Source organism: Triticum aestivum, chromosome 4A (assembly GCF_018294505.1).
Source record: "Triticum aestivum cultivar Chinese Spring chromosome 4A, IWGSC CS RefSeq v2.1, whole genome shotgun sequence".
NCBI lineage: Eukaryota > Viridiplantae > Streptophyta > Magnoliopsida > Poales > Poaceae > Triticum > Triticum aestivum.
The window spans coordinates 445,756,564-445,776,675 of record NC_057803.1 but is presented as its reverse complement, the minus strand read 5'-3'; the positions used below and the strand labels follow the sequence as shown (position 1 = coordinate 445,776,675).

Here is a 20,112-nt window from a genome sequence, read left to right as displayed (position 1 = left end):
CTGTGATATTTCGGACACTAGAAATAGCGCTTGAATGAACCTTTTTGGTAGTACGCATTGCTGTTCCTATGAAAGACCAAAGCATACATACTGGTAACCCTTACTTATTATTACACTGAATTTTCTAAAACAGTAGATGATCTATTCTGCAACGCAGAAAATTAGAGCAATTTTTGCAACATGGATCTACAGTGCATCTGTAAGCAGACAGTGCTCAAGGGGAAAAAATCAGAGAATAATTCTTCTCCAACGAGGGGCAAAGCCTTTTAGTCTACAATAATTTTGCTCAAATCAACACCTTGCGGATCCGAGGCATCAATAAGGTCTCTCGGGCCAACTCTCAGATCAGGTACTCCCTCTTGCAAGATGGCACACACTGGAAATATAGGAACACCTTGCACTCTCCTCTTCAGTTCTTCATACATTGCTTCAGCTCCCTCTTCATCTATTTTGTTTGCGACAATCAACGATGGGCGCTTTGTCATGCCTTCTTGGTAATGCTCTAGCTCCACGACCAGATCGCATAGCTGCTCCCATGGTGGGATACCCTTCCTACCGTTGAGTGTTGCTGCCAGGTCAAGTACATAGGACAGAACTTTGGTGCGCTCAATGTGCCTCAAGAAGGCATGGCCCAGGCCACGGTTCTCATGGGCACCTTTGATAAGACCAGGTATGTCAGCAACTTTTACTGACAAGTAGTCGTCGTAGGTCAGGCTACCAATATTGGGCCTTAGTGTGGTGAATGCATAGTCAGCGATCTCCGGCCGAGCCCTAGAGAGAGCACTCAGAAGTGTGCTCTTTCCGGCATTCGGCAAACCAACAAGGCCAACATCAGCAATGCTCTTCAGTTCTAAGACAAGAAAAGACTGTTCCTGCCTGTCCAGTACTTAAACGGGCTACCTCCTCTTGTCTATTTCCTTTGGATAGACGGACGTCTCTGCCGATAGAAGCATTCCCTAGCCCACCCTCCCCTCCTTGTGCTACGATCAACCGTTGCCCAGGTCTTGTCATTTCAGCAACAGAATACTGTATGTCATCTTCTTCCCTCTCCCCATCTGCATCTAGAGCCTCTTCCTCCGTCTCATCTTCATCCTCCCAAAATTCTTCATCGTCGTCATCAAACTGATCATTTTCATCAAACTCGACCTGATGTTGAATGCTACTTGCATCACCATCTTCAGCATTCGAAAACCCAGTCTTGGAGCATGTACTAGGGTATGTTTGCTTCTCCCGCTGATTGCTACTTTCTCTTTCAGCTTCATTTCCATTAATGCCATCCTTGTTCTTCTGATTGGAACTGTCTGCAGAGTCATCCACAGATCTGGGATATCCCAGGGATCTAGAGATCTGGTTGGTTTATTTACAGTGAAAGACGGTCGCTCCCCTCGGACTAGATGAATCACTGTGCCAACTGGTACTTGTGCGACCTGTCAGACACACGAAGAGAAGGTTATATATTTCGAAAAGGAACTTAGTAAATGCGAAATGCACATGTATATACATATATTTCTGGTAACCTTGTCAGGACCTCTTGTCCCTATCTGTTTCTTAGAAAGTCCATTGCCTCCTCGGACTGCTTTCTGGAAACACAAAGTAAATAAGTGTAAAACCATGACACTGAAAAGCATAAATTCTGCAGAATCTTCTTCATTTGCAAAGGCTCAATGTGATATTAAGTTAGAGTGTGAATAAGTCGCTCTTAGTCTTAAGTCCAACAGAAGTAAGGGTGAGCTTCTAACTCGATAATATACACAGGCTAAGAATTTACACCAAGAGATTAGTTCTTTTACGAAGAGGGATAATGCATCTAGCAAAACAAAGAGCCCATGACATCTATATATCTCATGCCGAAACACAAAATAAGATGATACCAAAAGCATACCGTGTGATGTTGCAAGTTACTGAAATCCCAGACAGATCTTGAGCACTCAAGAATGACATTACCACCTGTCCCTCCATCGCCACCTGCAATATTTTATTGTGAATAAGAAATTCTGGGCGCATGAAAACTAGACTAAGTAGCAGAAAATCACTTGGGCTATTAGAAACATTTTGACATAGTGTAGATGGCACAGTATAAATCTACAATGATTTTTCACAGCATCCGGAGCTCAATGAAACACACCAAATCAGATGATCCGTTGCACCATAGTAACATACATTTGGATGGTCAATGATGCAAACAAACAGAACCGATAACACCACAACCATAGTTGCATCAGACTCTGAATTCAGAGCTTTATCAGTCTACAAGGACTTGGATGGCTTGCATACATATGACAGCAATGAACAGTGCACACAAAAAGATAATGGATTAAATTTGGAAAGGCTCACCATCGGGCCTGCCTTGGCGATCGGACCTGGAGCGCCTTTGGCTGATGCAGCCATTGCCACCGTCGCCACCCCTGGCAAGTAGCCGGAACCTATCCACCATCCCACGTGCCTGGAACAACGGGTATTCAATGCCTTGGCTCGTCGTTGATTCGTCGGAACAAGCTTGAGGACAAGTGTAGCCCACATAAAGCTGTAAGAAGATAGACTCTGACCTGCAAAGGCGCCGCCTTTCCCTTCCCCCCCTCTGACGAGGAGCCATGGTAGCTCGCCCCACCACCAGTCCATGCCGCTGGAGACAGGTTCGCCAGCGAGACGCGACACAGGACAGCTTGCGGCCGCCGCAACATCTTCACTACTCAGGGACGGAGCCAGGATTTGGATAGGGGGGGGGGGGCACTACTGTGGGGGGGCCAAGCCAAGTAACAAAGAAAATCCCAGTACAAAAATTAATCGTATAGAACAAGGTTTTGCTTAAGTGACATAAAAATATCATTACATTCGTAATAATTTAAAGTGGCCTCTACGACTGCCAATAAGATCAAAAATATTAATAATTTGATTATAAAGTCAGCTCAATTCTGAAGATAAAAAGCAACCAAGATATAACTTAATGCAGTATAAGTACTTTTAGAGAGTAGAAAAACATACTTGCGGTTAACTGGACTCAGATTTGAAGCAACCGGCTTAAAAAGCATTAATCTTAATGGTGTTTGGCCCTGCTTTTCTCTTCATAACCTCTACCTGCTGGATTGCAATGGAGAATTAACATAATCTATAAGTTCGACAATAAAAAATATTGCATTACAGATAGGGTCGGACCCTTCCCTGGACCCTGCGCAAGCGGGAGCTACATGCACCAGGTTGCCCTTTTATAGAAGGGGAGCCTTGGCGCAGTGGTAAAGCTGCTGCCTTGTGACCATGAGGTCATGGGTTCAAGTCCTGGAAACAGCCTCTTACAGAAATGTAGGGAAAGGCTGCGTACTATAGACCCAAAGTGGTCGGACCCTTCCATGAACCCTGCGCAAGCGGGAGCTACATGCACCAGGTTGCCCTTTTTTTTTAGATAGGAACTAATACAAGGTAATTTGCATCACAAAAATAGGAACTGGCCGAGACACACCAGTACACCACTGAATTCATGATAATTGTGGGACTGTGACATTTACAAAATAGACATATCCTGATCAGAAGCGTTAACAAATTACAGAAGCAAATTACCAAAACAAAACAAAATCTGGAGTATCAATTCCACAATCGACAGTGATACAGGATGAGAATCTACAGAGATTAAACCTTTGCTCGTTCGTTGATTAAGCGGGAAAATTTGACAAGTGCAGCAGCCAAATACCTGAATCTGTGAATCAGATCGACTGATCAAGAGCAGCAGGGCTGGGTCCTGGGAGTAGGGCGAGAAGAGGCGAACGGACGACGTCGGCTAGGGCGTCGAAAACTGGAACGGCGGCGACTAATCTTGCAGTTACTACGATGGAAGATAGGGGTGGCAGACTAGAGTCAATGCCCATCGGCCACTACTACTGGGCTTTTTTCACATGGGCCTTTTTTCCATTATTGAGATTGTCACGTTGAGGATAATCTGATAGGGGGGGCCAAATACATGTGTACCTGCCATCGTATCGCTGAGTACGTTCGCTCGATCGTTGTTGGGGGAGGGAGGGGGGGGGGGGGCCAGAAACACGAACTGCTGGATCAGTATTAGATCGGAAAGCTGGAGTAGCATTGATTTCGGTGCTGTGGCGAACTACAAAGAAATTGTTAGGCGGGCCAAGCTAAAGAAGAACGCGAAAATTTTAAAATTCTGAATCATTGTCATTAGTAAGTATCCTCTGTTCCCATTTGTTACAAGATCAAGTGAGTAGATATGGGACTTGGCTTAGCTTGCTCCGCGCCTAGCTTGCTCCGCCCGCCCCGCACCCGCACACCGCCGGTGGCCACTCCGGCCCCGGCATCCACGCCCTCGCCCGCACTGGCGCCTCCGCTCGCTACTGCCATGGCCTCCTTCCCCCCCTCCTCTGGGCATGGGAGGACCCGTGAGCTTCGTTGGCGAGATGCCAGCCCGACCGGCTCCCCTGCCTCGGCCCGCCCTGCTTCCTATGCCCAGGCGGCAGCCTCGCCCCCGTCGCCTTCTCCTCCGGCCGCCCGTCCGTGCCCACACTCCGAGATCCACCGCGTCTATCCGGTGGAGGAGCCTGTGGATCTGCTGGCGGATGCAGGCTGGACCGATGTCCGCGGCCGTGGTCGTGACCGCCGTCCCCGCCTGCGCCCGCGTCCTCCTCGCCGCGACCGGGCCGCTCCCCACCGGGACCCTGCCTCCCCGTGGCCCGCGGAGTGCCCGCGCTGCCTCAGCCCCTCCCCCGACCACCGCCCTGCCGAGTGTCGGCGCGACGTGCGCTGCCGCCATTATGGCCACGTCGCTCGGTTCTGCTCCGCTCCGCGCGCCCACTCCTCTGGTTCGCCGCCCCACAAGCGGTTGCACCCCCGCTCCCCTGGGTCGTCTGCGGCGAGCGTCGCCGGACCATGCGGCCCTGCGTCCTCCTGGGCTCGGTCCGTGCCGTCCTCGCTTGCGGCCTCGGCGTCCGCCTCTCCGCCCGTGGCCTCGCCGCGCGCCTCCCCGCCGACTTCGGAGTCCCCCCCCATCCCCCCCGCGGTTCGGTCTGGTCCATCCTCTGCCACAGCCTCGCCGCTGTCCGGCCATCCATCCCTGCGCCCCGCGGCGGCGGTCTGTTACCTCCCGTGGTGCGATGAGATGGCGGAGGCTGAGTTGGAGCTGCAGTCTGCGCTTGTGGCTACGGTGGACGGCAACCGCGGCGGCATCTCTGTCAAGATCACCGCGGCGCTCCTGGAGTGGTTTGGCCTCCAGCGTCACGCGTTCTCCGTGAACCGCCACTATCCCGACGACTTCCTCGTCCGTTTCCGGTCTTTGGAGGACCGTGCTCAGGTGGCGGCCAGCAGCCTCCGCTCCCCCCGCTTTCGCCTGATGTTCAGCCCCTGGAGCCACCTCGCCGGCGATGAGCCGGTGACCGCACATTTCCGTGTGCGCATCTCGATCCGCGGTATCCCAGATCATGCCTGGTCCCGTTCTTCTGCGGAATTCCTCCTGGCCCCCTTCTGCCTCATTGAGGACCTGGCGCCTGAGACGAGCTCCGGCCAGGACATGTCGGAATTCCGCCTGTTCGCTTGGACCGCCAATCCTGACAGCATCCCGCGCATGTCCGAGCTCCTCTTGCCGGCGCGCGACGGGATTGATCACCGCGCCGACCCAGACCGCGTCTTCCGGTTCGCGCGCCCGCTCCTCCGCTTCCCGGTTTCCATCCACGTCGACGAGACTGAAGATTACCGCCTCCCGGGCCCGCCTTCGCCGCCCGACGTTGATCTGGACGCCCCGGACCGTGGCTCTCCTCCGGTCCCTGGCCCCTAGCCCCGTCGCCACGAGCAGCCTCCCCGTTGATGGATAAGTCTGTGTACTAGGGTCGTTGTGGGGCTGCAGCACATGGTCCTTGTAGCAGTTAGGATAGAGTTCCTGACCATCAAGGACTGGCAGTTAGGATAGCATCTTAGACTGGCATCTTAGACTAGCATCTTAGTAGCATCTCAACATATGCTTGGCTGGCTAGCAGCCTATAAGTATGTATCCCCAACCTCTCAGGTTGGCATGGCATTGTGTGAGAAATAAACCAACGAAAATTGTCCCAACTCTCCTAATGTCATCCACAACTATCAATGCTCAGGTTCAAAGGTCTAACAAGTGGTATCAGAGCCTCGTTATCCTGTACCCTGAGCATTTCCTGTGAGCAGCCTAAGTCGGTAGCAGCAGCTGCTCCGTCTGCCTCTGGTTACCTTCCTCCCTCAGGACTGTCGAGCAGCAGTTCGTCTTCAACAGCCTCCTCCTCACGCAACAGCCCCCCTGCAGCGAGCCATGTCTGCAAGTCGCTCTCAGCACACGGCTACCTCGAGCATACGGCGCCGGCAGGAGGCCGAGCGCGCCGTGGCAGAGGAGCGTGAGCGAGCAGCTGTAGCAACAGCTGCTGCGGCAGCAAGGGTGTCAAGGCTGGCTGCAGCGGAGCTGGCAGCAGCCAGGGCGGAGGTAGAAGCAGCAGCAGCAGCAGACGCAGCACGTGAGGCTACGGCGGATGCCAAGGTACTCCGCGGCGGCTCCGGCAGCTCCAACAGCTCCACGCCTGCGAACGACGGCGCTGACGCAGACCGCGCCAAAGTGGCGCAAGAGCGGACGACGCAGTGGGCAGCCGAGCACGCCCGCGCTCCAGGTGGAGATGCGCACCGCGACGGCGGCTGCAACGACCAGGACCGCGGCCTCTACGAGGTCCGGACTGTGGTCAGGGATGTTGGTCCCAGTGTCGGGTGGCCTACCCTCACTAAAACCAACTACGTCGAGTGGGCCAGGATCATGAAGATCAGGCTCCAGGTGCGGCGCATGTGGGAGGCAGTCCAGGACAGCAACGTCGACCACCAGGAGGACCGACGGGCGCTGGACGCCCTCATCGCCGCAGTCCCGCCCGAGATGCAAGTGAGGACGTTGATGACTTTGCTCTCCGTCTCAACACTCTGCTGCAGAAGTTGGTGAAGTTTGGTGATGCCACCTACACCGAGGAGAGAGCTGTCGAGAAGCTTTTTCGGTGCATCCCCGAGAAGTACAAGCAGATGGCTCGGTCGATCGAGTCTTTGCTGGACCTCTCCACGATGATAATCGAGGAGGCGATAGGTCGCCTCAAGGTCGTCGACACCAACGAGCCACAGCCTTCCTCGGGGCCCATCACCAACGGCGGGAAGCTGCTCCTAACTCGGGAGTCGTGGGAAGCCAGCCTTGGTGACAGGAAGAAGGGGGAGCCTTCTTCCACGACGGGCGGCCGCAAGCGTGGCAAGCAGCGTAAGACGCGAAGAGGCCCCCCGGGCAGAGCACAAGGACGTGCCTAAGGTGACGCCCGCGGAGGCGCTAAGGACGGCGCCGCTGGCAAGCCCAAGCCGGCACAAGACAACAGTTGTCACAACTGTGGTGGTTTGGCCATTGGGCCAATGAGTGTCGGCAACCACGACAAGGCCAGGCTCACGTCGCACAGGCGAAGCAGGAGGAGACAGCTCTGTTCATGGCGCATGCAAGCATTGAGCTATCTTCAGCGACACCAGTCGCAAAAGCTCTCATCCACCTCGACGAGCCAAAAGCACATGCTCTTCTCGGCGATGGCTCCGGGAAGGACAAGACTACGGGGTGGTGCCTCGACACCGGCGCCACCCACCACATGACCGGTCGAAGGGAATTCTTCGCCGAGCTTGACTCCGATGCGCGAGGCTCCGTCAAGTTTGGGGATGCCTCCGCTGTGGAAATTAAGGGCGTCGGCTCCGTCATCTTCACCACCAAGACAGGAGAGCACCGGCTGCTCACCGGTGTCTACTACATCCCCGCGCTAAGGAACTCCATCATCAGCTTGGGACAGCTGGATGAGAACGGCTCACGCATCCTGATTGAGCATGGGGTCCTACGCATCTGGGATCGCCAGGGTCGCCTTCTCGCCGAGGTACCCAGAGGTGAAAATCGACTTTACGTCCTTGATGTGCAGGTGGCACAACCGGTCTGTCTCGCTGTCCGTCGGGGCGACGAGGCATGGCAATGGCATGAGCGCTTTGGGCACCTTCATTTTGAGGCCCTGAAGCGTCTAAGTGCCAAGGAGATGGTACGAGGCCTGCCATGCCTCGACCATGTGGAGCAGTTCTGCGACATCTGCGTACTGACGAAGCAGAGACGACTCCCCTTTCCCAAACAGGCGAGTTTTCGGGCCAAGGAGAAGCTGGAGCTCGTGCACGGAGACTTGTGCGGCCCGGTGACGCCAGCCACACCAGGAGGTCGACGCTACTTCCTGCTGCTCGTCGACGATCTCTCTCGCTACATGTGGGCGGTGATTCTCGGCAGCAAGGGAGAAGCGGCAGACGCCATCAGGCGCGCGCAGGTTGATGTGGAGGCGGAGAGCGGCCGCAAATTGCGCGTGTTGCGCACTGACAACGGCGGCGAATTCACGGCGGCTGAATTCGCGTCGTACTGCGCCGATGAGGGCATCCAGCGCCACTACACGCCGTACAGTCCGCAGCAAAATGGAGTCGTCGAGCGGCGCAACCAGACGGTTGTGGGGATGGCTCGGGCTCTCCTCAAGCAGAGAGGGATGCCGGTTGTTTTCTGGGGAGAGGCGGTGCTGACGGCCGTCTACATCCTCAACCGCTCGCCTACTAAGGCACTCGATGGCAGGACACCATACGAGGCCTGGCATGGGCGGAAGCCGGCGGTCTCCCATTTGCGGGTCTTTGGCTGTCTTACGTTCACTAAGGAGCTCGGCCACATCGGCAAGCTCGACGACAGGAGCACTCCGGGAGTCTTCAGCGGCTACGCGGAGGGGTCAAAGGCCTACCGCATCCTCGACCCAAAGACACAGCGTGTGCGCACGGCACGAGACATCGTGTTCAACGAAGAGCGAGGGTGGCAATGGGACAAGGCGGTGGACGACGGCTCGACGCTGACGTATGACGACTTCATTGTCGAGTATGCCCACTTCAAGGAAGCCGGGGGAGCAAGCAGCTCCTCTTCGCCGGGCACGTCTACCCCGACCCCCAAAACTGCATCGACTCCGGTGCCTGCTACGCCGACGGCACCACAACTGGCGACGCCGCATACTCCAGCCCCGGCAGTCACCACTGTGGGTTCGTCTTCATCAGCACCAGCTCACGCAGAGCACAACCCGATGAAGTTCGCTTCCCCGCTCACTCACGACGAGGAGCGTGTCGACGCGTGGTATGGAGGCGAACAGTTGCGGTATCGCACGATGGATGATCTACTCGGCGACCAACCGGTGCCGGGACTGATGCCACGTGACCTAGAGGCGCAGCTACAACTCGTGTGTGAGGACGGCGAACCACGGTCCTTTGCAGAGGCCGAGGGAGATGTGGCATGGCGCGCCGCGATGCAGTTGGAGATGGATGCGGTCGAGCAAAACCGCACCTCGGAGCTCGCTGAACTCCCTCGTGGTCACCATGCAATCACCCTTAAGTGGGTGTTCAAGCTGAAGAGGGATGGAGCTGGCGCCATCATCAAGCACAAGGCTCGCCTGGTGGCCCGAGGCTTCTTGCAGCAGGAAGGAGTCGACTTCGACGACGCCTTCGCTCCCGTGGCACGGATGGAGTCCGTGCGACTTCTCCTTGCGCTGGCTGGCGTGTCCATCACATGGATGTCAAGTCAGCGTTCCTCAACGGCGACTTGAAGGAGGAAGTCTACGTGCATCAGCCATCGGGATTTGCGATTCCCGGCCAGGAGGGCAAGGTACTCCGCCTGCGCAAGGCTCTCTATGGCCTACGGCAGGCACCTAGGGCGTGGAACGCCAAGCTGGACTCCACGCTAAAGAAGATGGGCTTCAAGCAAAGCCCGCATGAGGCTGCCGTCTACCGACGGGGCAGTGGAGGAAATGGCCTGCTGGTGGGCGTCTATGTTGACGACTTGGTGATCACCGGCACCAAAGATGCAGAGGTGGCGGCGTTCAAGGAAGACATGAAGGCCACCTTCCAGATGAGTGATCTGGGGCTCCTCTCCTTCTATCTAGGGATTGAGGTACACCAGGACCACTCCGGGATCGCGCTTCGACAGTTCGCCTACGCCAAGCGCATCGTTGAGCTAGCTGGGCTCACCGACTGCCACCCAGCTCTCACTCCGATGGAGGAAAGGCTGAAACTGAGCCGCGACAGCACGACGGAGGAAGTGGATGCTACGCAGTACCGACGCCTTGTGGGGAGCCTTCGCTACCTCACCCACACACGGCCGGACTTAGCATTCTCCGTCGGCTATGTCAATCGGTTCATGGAGCGACCGACGTCGGAACACCAGCAGGCAGTGAAGAGGATCGTCCCCTACGTAGCAGGGACCCTCGACCACGGCCTCCACTACCCTAGGTGTCCGGGGGCGGCACACTTCGTCGGGTACAGTGACAGCGACCACGCCGGCGACATCAACACCAGCAAGAGCACGAGCGGGATCCTCTTCTTCCTCGGCAAGTGTCTTGTGAGCTGGCAATCAGTCAAGCAGCAGGTGGTGGCCTCGCTCGACTGCTTGGTGATCTTCTCGTTCAAGACACCAGAACGGTGCAGCTCCTGGTGGACAGCAAGTCTGCCCTGGCCCTAGCAAAGAACCCCATGTTCCACGAACGGAGCAAGCACATCCGACTGAGGTATCACTTCATCCGCAGCTGTGTGGAAGAAGGGAGCATCGAGGTGAGCTACATCAACACCACGGACCAGCTCGCAGACCTGCTCACCAAGCCTCTTGGGAGGGTCAAGTTCCTCGAGCTTTGCTCCAGGATCGGGATGATTCAACTCTCCCACAAGACGACGTACAAGACTTAGGGGGAGAATGATGGATAAGTCTGTGTACTAGGGTCGTTGTGGGGCTGCAGCACATGGTCCTTGTGGCAGTTAGGATAGAGTTCCTGACCATCAAGGACTGGCAGTTAGGATAGCATCTTAGACTGGCATCTTAGACTAGCATCTTAGCAGCATCTCAGCATATGCTTGGCTGGCTAGCAGCCTATAAGTATGTATCCCCAACCTCTCAGGTTGGCATGGCATTGTGAGAAATAAACCAACGAAAATTGTCCCAACTCTCCTAGTGTCATCCACAACTATCAATGCTCAGGTTCAAAGGTCTAACACTCGTCGCCCGGCGAGCCGGGCTGCCCGCCGCCCGCCCCGTTCTGGTTCCTCAGGTGGCCGGAGGTCTCGCCGCCGACCGCTCCCTCACCGTGGGTGGCAGGGTGTTCTGGGCCCGCACCCTTCCATCCCTGCGTCTACTGCCAGGGTCCCACCTGCCCTGCGTCTGACACCTGCGCCTGCTGCCCGGGTCCCACCTGCTCTGCGCCTGACGTGGCCTTCCCCGCCTTTGGACCCTGCGACGACCAGGGTGGGGCCGGCCCCGGCCGTTCAAACGAGCCTTGTTCAAAATCCGCTGGATCCAACCCCACCTGCTTCAGCTGCGCGGAGCCAGTCCAACCCAGCTTCGCCGTGTGTCCAGCCAGCGACTCTGGAACCTTCCCCTGGCCCTGCCCCAGGCGCAGCCTCCCCTCCCCCCGCGGACCGGTCATGCGGTGGCCCCACCCCGCCACCAACCCTGGGGGCACAGTCTGACCAGATTCCTGCTGCCCCGAGGCCTGCTTTGGCCAAGCTGATCCGGTCGCTGGGCCCGCTAACGGCCAGCCTGATCCTGTCGCAAAGATCGTCATGCGGCCTGTGGAAGATGCCTCGGATCCGGTGTTGATCCCCTCCCTGGCTTGCCCGGATCACGAGGACGATCTGCCCCCTGCCTCGAATCCATCCACTCCCGCGCCCGCGCCTTGGGTGGATGCGGTGGACCCCGCCCTGCATGCAAGCCCGCCCATGCCCGTGGCCCAGAGCGAGCCACGTCGCCCCTCCCCATGCATGGCCATGCAGCGCTCTCCTACCCACGTACCCCCACTCCAAAGCTTCCTGGCTTCCATCTCGGCTGGAGTGAACCCAGTCCTGCCTACCCTTGGTCTGCGGCGAGGCCGATGCACAGTGCCGCCAAATTTCACTCCCCGCCGTAGCATGCGCATTGCCAAGGCTAACCGGGGCTTGATTCCGAGGCAAAGGCAAAGCGCGTTCTTCTACTCCGCTTGGGCCTCCGAAAAGATGATGAGCCGGTGTCAGATGCCATCCTCGACCCATACTACAAGCTTTTCGAGCGTCCTCTTGCGTCAAGGTCGTTTGTGCATTTGCGGATTTCTATGGGTGGCACCTCCCCCAATCGATCCTTGATGGCCTCGCCCCCCCTCTTCCCCGTCATGTCGGCTCGCGGCATGAGCGCTGGTTGCCGGGCCTCCACTCCGTGTTTTAATTATTCTTATGGATATCAACTTCAAAGTTATTTTCTGGAATGTCCGGGGCCTTAACAACCGGGCTAAGCACGCAGCCATTCGCTCTGTTATCGCTTCCGTGTCTCCCTCTATTGTGTGTCTTCAGGAGACCAAGCTCTCCTCGGTCTCTCCGGTTCTCATCTTTGAGACTCTTAGTAGCCCCTTCGATGGGTTCTACTTCCTCCCGGCGATAGATACCCGGGGTGGAATCATTCTTGCTTGGCAGAGTAGCTTGTTATCCCTTACCAGCCCGTCGGTCGGCGAACACCGCGTCTCCGTTGCGGTGAGCTCCCCCCTGGGTGGGCCTCATTGGTGGCTAACCGGGGTCTATGGTCCCCAAGGCGATGACGCGAAGCTGACCTTTCTCGTCGAGCTCCGGATCTCCGCACTAGCATTGCTGGCCCTTGGCTTCTTGGGGGTGACTTTAATATGATCACCTCGGCGGCTGATAAGAACAACGACCGGATCTCTCAACGCACTATGAATCGCTTTCGCCGCTTCATCTTTGATCACGGACACTACTACATCTACATGCACGGCCAGCGATATACCTGGTCTAACGAGCAAACGAATCCCACTCTCGTCCGGAACGACCTCGTCCTCTGCACCCCCTCCTGGGAGACGGCCCACCCGCACTGCCTCCTTCGGTGCCTTTCGTCCACGGCCTCGGATCATTGCCCCCTACATATAGATTGTGTCGTCCGATCTACGGGGGACCGGCGCTTCCACTTCCAGAGATTCTGGCCCAAACTGGATGGGTTTCATTCCACCGTGCTGGCGGCCTGGAACTCCATTCCCCCTGACCCGGATCCGTTCCGGCGCTTCTTCGCTCGCCTCAAAGCTACGACCCGCAGCCTTCAACAATGGAGCTCTCGCATCACTACCAATATCACCACCCAATTGGGCGTCGCTCGGGAGCTTATCGCGCGGTCTGATGCGGCTCAGGACTCCCGGCCCCTCTCCTCCGCCGAGGCATGGCTACGCCGCGAGCTCAAGTGCAAATACCTAGGCCTCGCATCCCTCGAGCGCATTATCGCGTGGCAGCGTATCCGCCTGCGCTGGCTAAAGGAGGGCGAGGCTTCCTCCACATTCTCCAAAATCCACGCGTCACACCGCGCCGGCAAGAACAGGATCCTAGACCTCACTGTTGACGGGCAACATGTCTCCGGCGATGCCAACCTTGCCCGGGCTGCGTTTGACCACTTCTCCTGCATCCTTGGTCACCAGGAAGATCAGGCCTTCACGATTGATCTTGACGCTATCGATCATCGCTCCTTCGATTTACCCGAGCTCGAAGCGCCTTTCACGCCTGATGAGATTTGGGAGGCCATTAAGAAGCTCCCGTCCGGCAAAGCACCTGGCCCCGATGGGTTCACAGCGGAGTTCCTTTGCTCCTGTTGGGATATCGTCAAGCACGATCTTTGTGCCGTCTTCGACAAGCTCTACGCGCTCAATGGGCACGCATTCCAGCGACTCAATGAGGCCCTCATTACCTTGATCCCTAAAAGACCAGACGCAGCCTCCTTGTTTGACTACCGGCCCATTAGCCTCATTCACCTGGTTGCGAAGCTCTTTGCCAAAGTCCTCTCGCTCAGATTGGCACCTCGTCTGCGTGTTCATCGCGGGGAGAAGTGTGCGCGACAATTTCACCCTTGTCCAGCAGACGGCAAGGCAGCTTCACAGGCTCCGGCTCCCTCGGGTCCTCCTCAAGCTTGACATTGCTCGCGCCTTCGGTTCTGTCTCCTGGCCTTTCCTCCTCCAGGTCCTTGAGCACTTGGGATTCGGGCCAAGGTGGAGAGAGTGGATCTCCATCCTCATCTCCACGGCCTCCACGCGGGTCATGATCAACGGCACACCCAGCCCCCCCCCATCCCTCACCACCAAGGTCTTCGGCAGGGCGACTCCGTCTCCCCGATGCTCTTCACCCTCGCCATTGATGTCCTCAACTCTCCTCCAGCACGCAGTCACCACCGGCACCATACGGCGCCTCACGGAGCGTCAGACCGCATTGAGCGTTTCCCTCTTTGCGGATGACGTGGTCATCTTTTGCCATCCCGACCCGGCTGAGCTCACTGCCGTTAGTGGCCTCCTGGACTTCTTCGGATTCGTCTCCGGCCTACGCACCAACTTTGCTAAATGCTTGGCCGCGCCGATCCAGTGCACCGCCGATGTCTCTGACAGTATCGGATCCTCCCTCGCGTGCCCGGTTGTGGCCTTCCCGATACAATATCTTGGGCTCCCCTTTCCCTCGGGAAGGTGCCAGCTTCACAGCTCCAACCTCTCGTGGAAAAATTGCTCCGCAAGCTGGCAACATGGAAGGCCACACTTCTCTCGCGCGGTGAGCACCTTACCTTGGTCCGCAAGTTTTGACGGCCCTGCCCATGCACATTCTCCTGGCCATGTCGCTCTCCCCCCCCCCCTATCCTCAAGAAGGCGAACAGGATCATCCGCGACTTCCTGTGGCATGGCCGCAAAGACGCGCGTGCAGGCTGCTGCCTCGTCAGTTGGGCGCGAGTCTGTCGCCCCATCGAGCTTGGCGGCCTCGGGATCCGGGACCTTCACCGGACTGGCATCTCTCTCCGCGTTAGATGGCTCTGGTTACACGCCTTTGACAGCTCGCGCCCTTGGTCTCACCTCCAGCCGCCCTCGGACCCCGAAGCCCTTCAATTCTTCCGGACCTCGACGACGTTGATCCTGGGCAATGCTACCTCCTGCCGCTTCTGGACTAACAAATGGTTGCAGGGCTACTCCATCCAGGACCTGGCCTCAAACCTGGTGGCACTTGTGCCGAGCCGACCACGCCGCTCTCGCACAGTTGCGACCGCCCTTCAAGACCGCGCCTGGATCAGAGATATCCACGGCTCCCCTGGCCCGGAGGCCATGCTCCAGTACGTTGAGACCTGGCGCAGGCTTCAGTCTGTCACCCTGACCACGAAGCCCGACACCATTCGCTGGAAGTGGATGGAGCATGGTGCCTATTCCGCTTCCTCCTGCTACAGCGCCCTCTTCACCGGATCCACAACGTCCGAGCATTGGCGCCTCGTGTGGAAATCCGGCGCCCCCCTCTCGGTCAAGTTCTTCATCTACCTCGCATCCGTCAACCGCTGCTGGACGGCTGATCGCCTAGTCCGCCGCGCGCTTCGTGAACCGGCATGCGTGCTTTGCTCCCAACAGGCCGAGACCTTGCACCACATTCTCATCGAGTGCGTCTTCACTCGCGTCATTTGGCATGGCATCCTCTCCTGGTGCTGCCCCACGATTGCGGCTCCGGATGGTTTTCTTGGGTTCTTCGACTGGCTGAGCAGGATCCTCCCATCGATGACTACCGACAAGCGACGTGGCCTTTCCACCATCGCGGTGCTCACGGCATGGTCACTCTGGCGCCACCGCAACGCCGTGATTTTCGACAAGATTACGCCCTCTTCCGCCTCTCTCCTGGTTGCGATACAGGAGGAGGCACGCTTAGCACTATCATCCCTGTAATCTAAACATCTTTGTAGGGCTGAGCAACCCATTCCCATGCTCACTGAGCATCACGGTAGCGCCCGGTAGCGCCATTCTATGTACGCGTCCGTGATGCCAACCTGTATGTTCACCCCCCCCCCCCCCCTATCAATGCAATGATACGCTCCTAAGTGTATTCGTGAAAAAGTGAGTAGATATAAACAAAAGAAGCTGTACCGCAATACAGTTTCCCCATTAGACTATTTTAGTTAGCCATTACAAAAGCTTGGAGATATCAAACTACAGACGAATTGAGTGAATTATTGATACTGCCAAACTGGATTATTTTTTTGTCAAAATGTACAGAACAATGCCTTTGTATAAACTGTAAACGATGGCTTTGCATAAAATGTAAACGATAAGATTTTCAGTGGTTTATTTATGCCACCACAGTCCACATACGAACAGACAATAACCTAAATGAAAGAAATTGGGAACGAATCAAAGAAAATTAGCTGTGCAGCTTACGTGGGTCGGCCGACTTGCCGTCGTCGCGCTGCTGGCTGCCGGTGGGCTAGTCGTCCGTGGGCGGCGGCCGATTTGTGCCGCTGGCCAGCGGGAGCGGGGGGCGGCTGGCTGCTGTGCCCTGTGTGACGATCCGGCGGCGGGCGGCGGGCGCTGGAGAAAACAGTGTTTGTTGTCCGTGCCGTGAGTTCCTGGATACTGGGCTGCTGCGTGTTGCGTTATGCTGGTCAGCTGGTGTGGGCTGGGCCTAGCTAAATTTGGTTTCCAGCGATGGGCGGGCCACGGCCCAGGTTGGCCCTTACATAGCCCCACCCTTCGGCGATGCTCAGCGAAATCAAAAGGAGGACTTGTATTTGGTTTTGGTTTTGGTTTTGGTCACCGGATGAAATATAACGGGTCCGTCCCGTGCCTGCCCCACGTTCTTCTATTTTGACAGATTTTTTGACATCCATATGGATGGATGACTTGTATTTTGACATGAATATGAATGCACGACTTGTATTTTGGCAACTTTTAGGCCAGTGTTTTGACAGATTTTTGACATGTATATGAGTGATAACTAGTACTCCCTCCATTCCAAAATATAGTGCGTCCGCGCTTCCCGAGGTCCAACTTTAACCATAAATTTAATCAACGAGACCAACTGCGGCGGGAGAAAAATATATATAATTGAAAACTTATTTGGAATACGAATTCACTGATATAATTTTTGCTCCCGCCCCAATCGGTCTAAATAGTTAAATTTACGGTCAAAGTTAAAACACGGAGATAGAGGAAGCACTACATTGTGGAATGGAGGGAGTATTTTGTTTGGCACTTTTTTATTATGTGTTAAAAATACAAAGACTTGTGACAATTATGCATATACGTGACATTATCTTTATCGAATAATGGAACCATTCTATTACACCTATTTGTCCAACCAAACATAAAAACGGAACCAACCCATTTCTAGTGGAACAAAATGTCATGGAACCACGACATTTCATTCCACTTTGTTCCCTAACCAAACACTCTTACAAAGGTCACTTCCATCTTTCAAAGTTGTGATAAATGGTGCATGTGAGCTACCTGTTACAATCTAAGAGTTTTTCTTTTTTCATAGATCCATTTATTCAAAACGCTTTATCTCTTAAACCGTGTCTTCAAATCTGGAACCGTTTTCACCGTTGAATTCCTTGCGCCTAGATCTTCAAAAGTAGATCACATGTTAATAGGTTTTCACGAAAAAAATAGACGAAAAAGTCAAGCCGGGAGCATTTTTTCCTTTCAAAAAGAGGCACGAATGTGCCTCTCGCGGAAGCGTAAATCTGTGTCTCTCGCAGGGAAAAAAAGAAAACACATTTTTCGTTTCGAGGAAGGAAAAAACATATTTTTCGCGAAAGCAAATCCATGCCTCTCACGAAAGGAAAAACGTGTTTTTTCGAGAAAAGCACGACTGTGCCTCTCGCGGAAGGAAAAAACGTGTTTAGTTGTGCCTCTCACAGAAGCAAATCCGAGAGGCACAGTTGTGCCTCTCGCAAAAGCAAATCCGTTCCTGCATGAGAAATAAATTTATACCTCTCATGAAAGGAAAAGGACGAGTTTATTCATGGAAAAAATCAATTTTTTTGTTCTAAAACCTAAGGAAAACCAAAAAGACGAAAATGTGTGGAAAAATAAAAAGAAACAAAAATTAAAGAGAACGCCCAGAGTGCGACACATGACGGCGGGTAAGAGTGGCGCGCTCTTAGCCCACCCTTTTTGTTTCTATTTTTTCTATTTCTTTTTATTTGTTTAATTTTGTTTTTTTGGACCAGTTTTATTTTTTCCTATTTTTTAACAAAAATTATGTTTTACTTTTTCTTTTTCAAAATGCACATTTTGTTTCAATAACGATGACCTTTTTCCAAAATTGATGAGCTTTTTAATATTTGAGAATTGTTTTTCAAAATAGATGAACTTTTTTCCAAATTTGATGAAATTTATTAAATTTGTGTGCTTTTAAAAAATGATGAACTCTTTTTCAAAATCAATGATTTTTTCCAAAATCAATGAACTTTTTTTGAAAAATGATGAACTTTTTCTCAAATTCGATGAACATTTTTTAATTCATGATATTTTTGATTTTTTCAAAAATATGGTTGATCGGTCAATTGTTGACCGAGCAAGCAAATTCTTTTTTTAGGGGACTAAGCGAGCGAGCGAATGTATGATTGTGGGAGCTACCAGCACGTTGTTGGGCCAGCCCATGGGAGCGGCTGCGTGGGCGCCATTTTCTTGGTACGACAACTCATGGATAGATATCTCTACTACTTAAAAAGAATGTTTCCCTAAAAAACTTAAAAGGAACGTAAGGTTCCCATTTAACCTTTCTTTTCACCACCCATTCGTTCAATCTTCCATGTATATGATAATCAATCACTTTAATTTACTTACCTTCAATTCCACTTTAATTTACTTACCAAAGTTCTAATCAAAATATAAGGTAATTCACAGTCAGAATTTGATGAACATTTATTTACACAATCGTATTATTATTGACAGCTAAGTCACAAGCTAACGTACTAGAATATTTATATCTTGTTACAACACACGGGCATAGTTCTAGTATGGAGCAAAAGAAGGACCTGCATATGGTGTTCATCGACTTAGACAAGGCCTACGATAAGATACTGCGGAATATCATGTGGTGGGCCTTGGAGAAACACAAAGTCCCAGCAAAGTACATTACCCTCATCAAGGACATGTACGACAATATTGTGACAAGTGTTCGAACAAGTGATAGTGGCACTGGCGACTTCCCAATTAAAATAGGACTGCATTAGGGTCAGCTCTGAGCCCTTATCTTTTTACTTTGGTGATGAGGTCACGAGAGATATACAACGAGATATCCCACGGTGTATGCTTTTTGCAGATGATGTGGTGCTAGTCGATGATAGTGAGACGAGGGTCAGTAGGAAGTTAGAGCTATGAAGACAAACCTTGAAATCAAACGGTTTTAGACTTAGTAGAACTAAAACTGAGTACATGAGGTGCGCTTTTACTGCAACTAGACACGAGGAGGAGGAGGAGGTTAGCCTTGATGGGCAGGTGGTGCCTCGGAAGGACAGCTTTTGATATTTGGGGTCAATGCTGCAGAACGATGGGGATGTCGATGAAGATGTGAAGTATCGAATCAAAGCCGGATGAATGAAGTGGCGTCAAGCTTCCGGCATTCTCTGTGACAAGAGAGTGCCAATAGGATGTCAGTTCGACCTGCAATGTTGGATGGCGTTGAGTGTTGATCGACTAAAAGGCGACATCTTCGGCAGTTAGGTGTGACGAAGATGTGCATGTTGAGGTGGATGTGTGGCCACACAAGGAAGGACCGAGTCCAAAATGATGATATATGAGATAGAGTTGGGGTAGCACAAATTGAAGAGAAGCTTGTCCAATATCGTTTGAGATGGTTTAGGCATATTCAGCGCATGCCTCCAGAAGCGTCGGTGCATAGCAGACATCTAAAGAGAGGTCGGGGTAGGCCAAACTTAACATGAAAGGAGTCCATAAAGAAAGATATGAAGGACTAGAGTATCACCAGAGAACTAGCCATGGACAATGGATGCGTGGAAGTTTGCTATCCATGTGACAGATCTTATGAGTTTCATCTCTAGCCTATCACAACTCGTTTGGGACTAAAGACTTCTTTGTTGTTGTTAGGCGCGAGATTTGGAAAAGGAAAGGGTAGAGTGAGGATGGTATGCCACTGATGGGCGGGTGTCCGCGGCGTGTCCACGCAGACATAAACCAAGTCAAAATTTGGGCTGAAAATGAATCAAAATAGACAGCAAAACAGACATCAGTGTGTCTCTGTCACCACAATAGGCCATGATTTTTGTCCGTGCAAACAAAGGCA

General features: G+C 53.7%; 1 pseudogene; it reads right to left on the bottom strand.

Moving 5' to 3' along the window:
* Positions 1–35: 35 nt before the first annotated feature.
* Positions 36–16,431, bottom strand: LOC123086268 (probable GTP-binding protein OBGM, mitochondrial; annotated as a pseudogene).
* Positions 16,432–20,112: the final 3,681 nt, after the last annotated feature.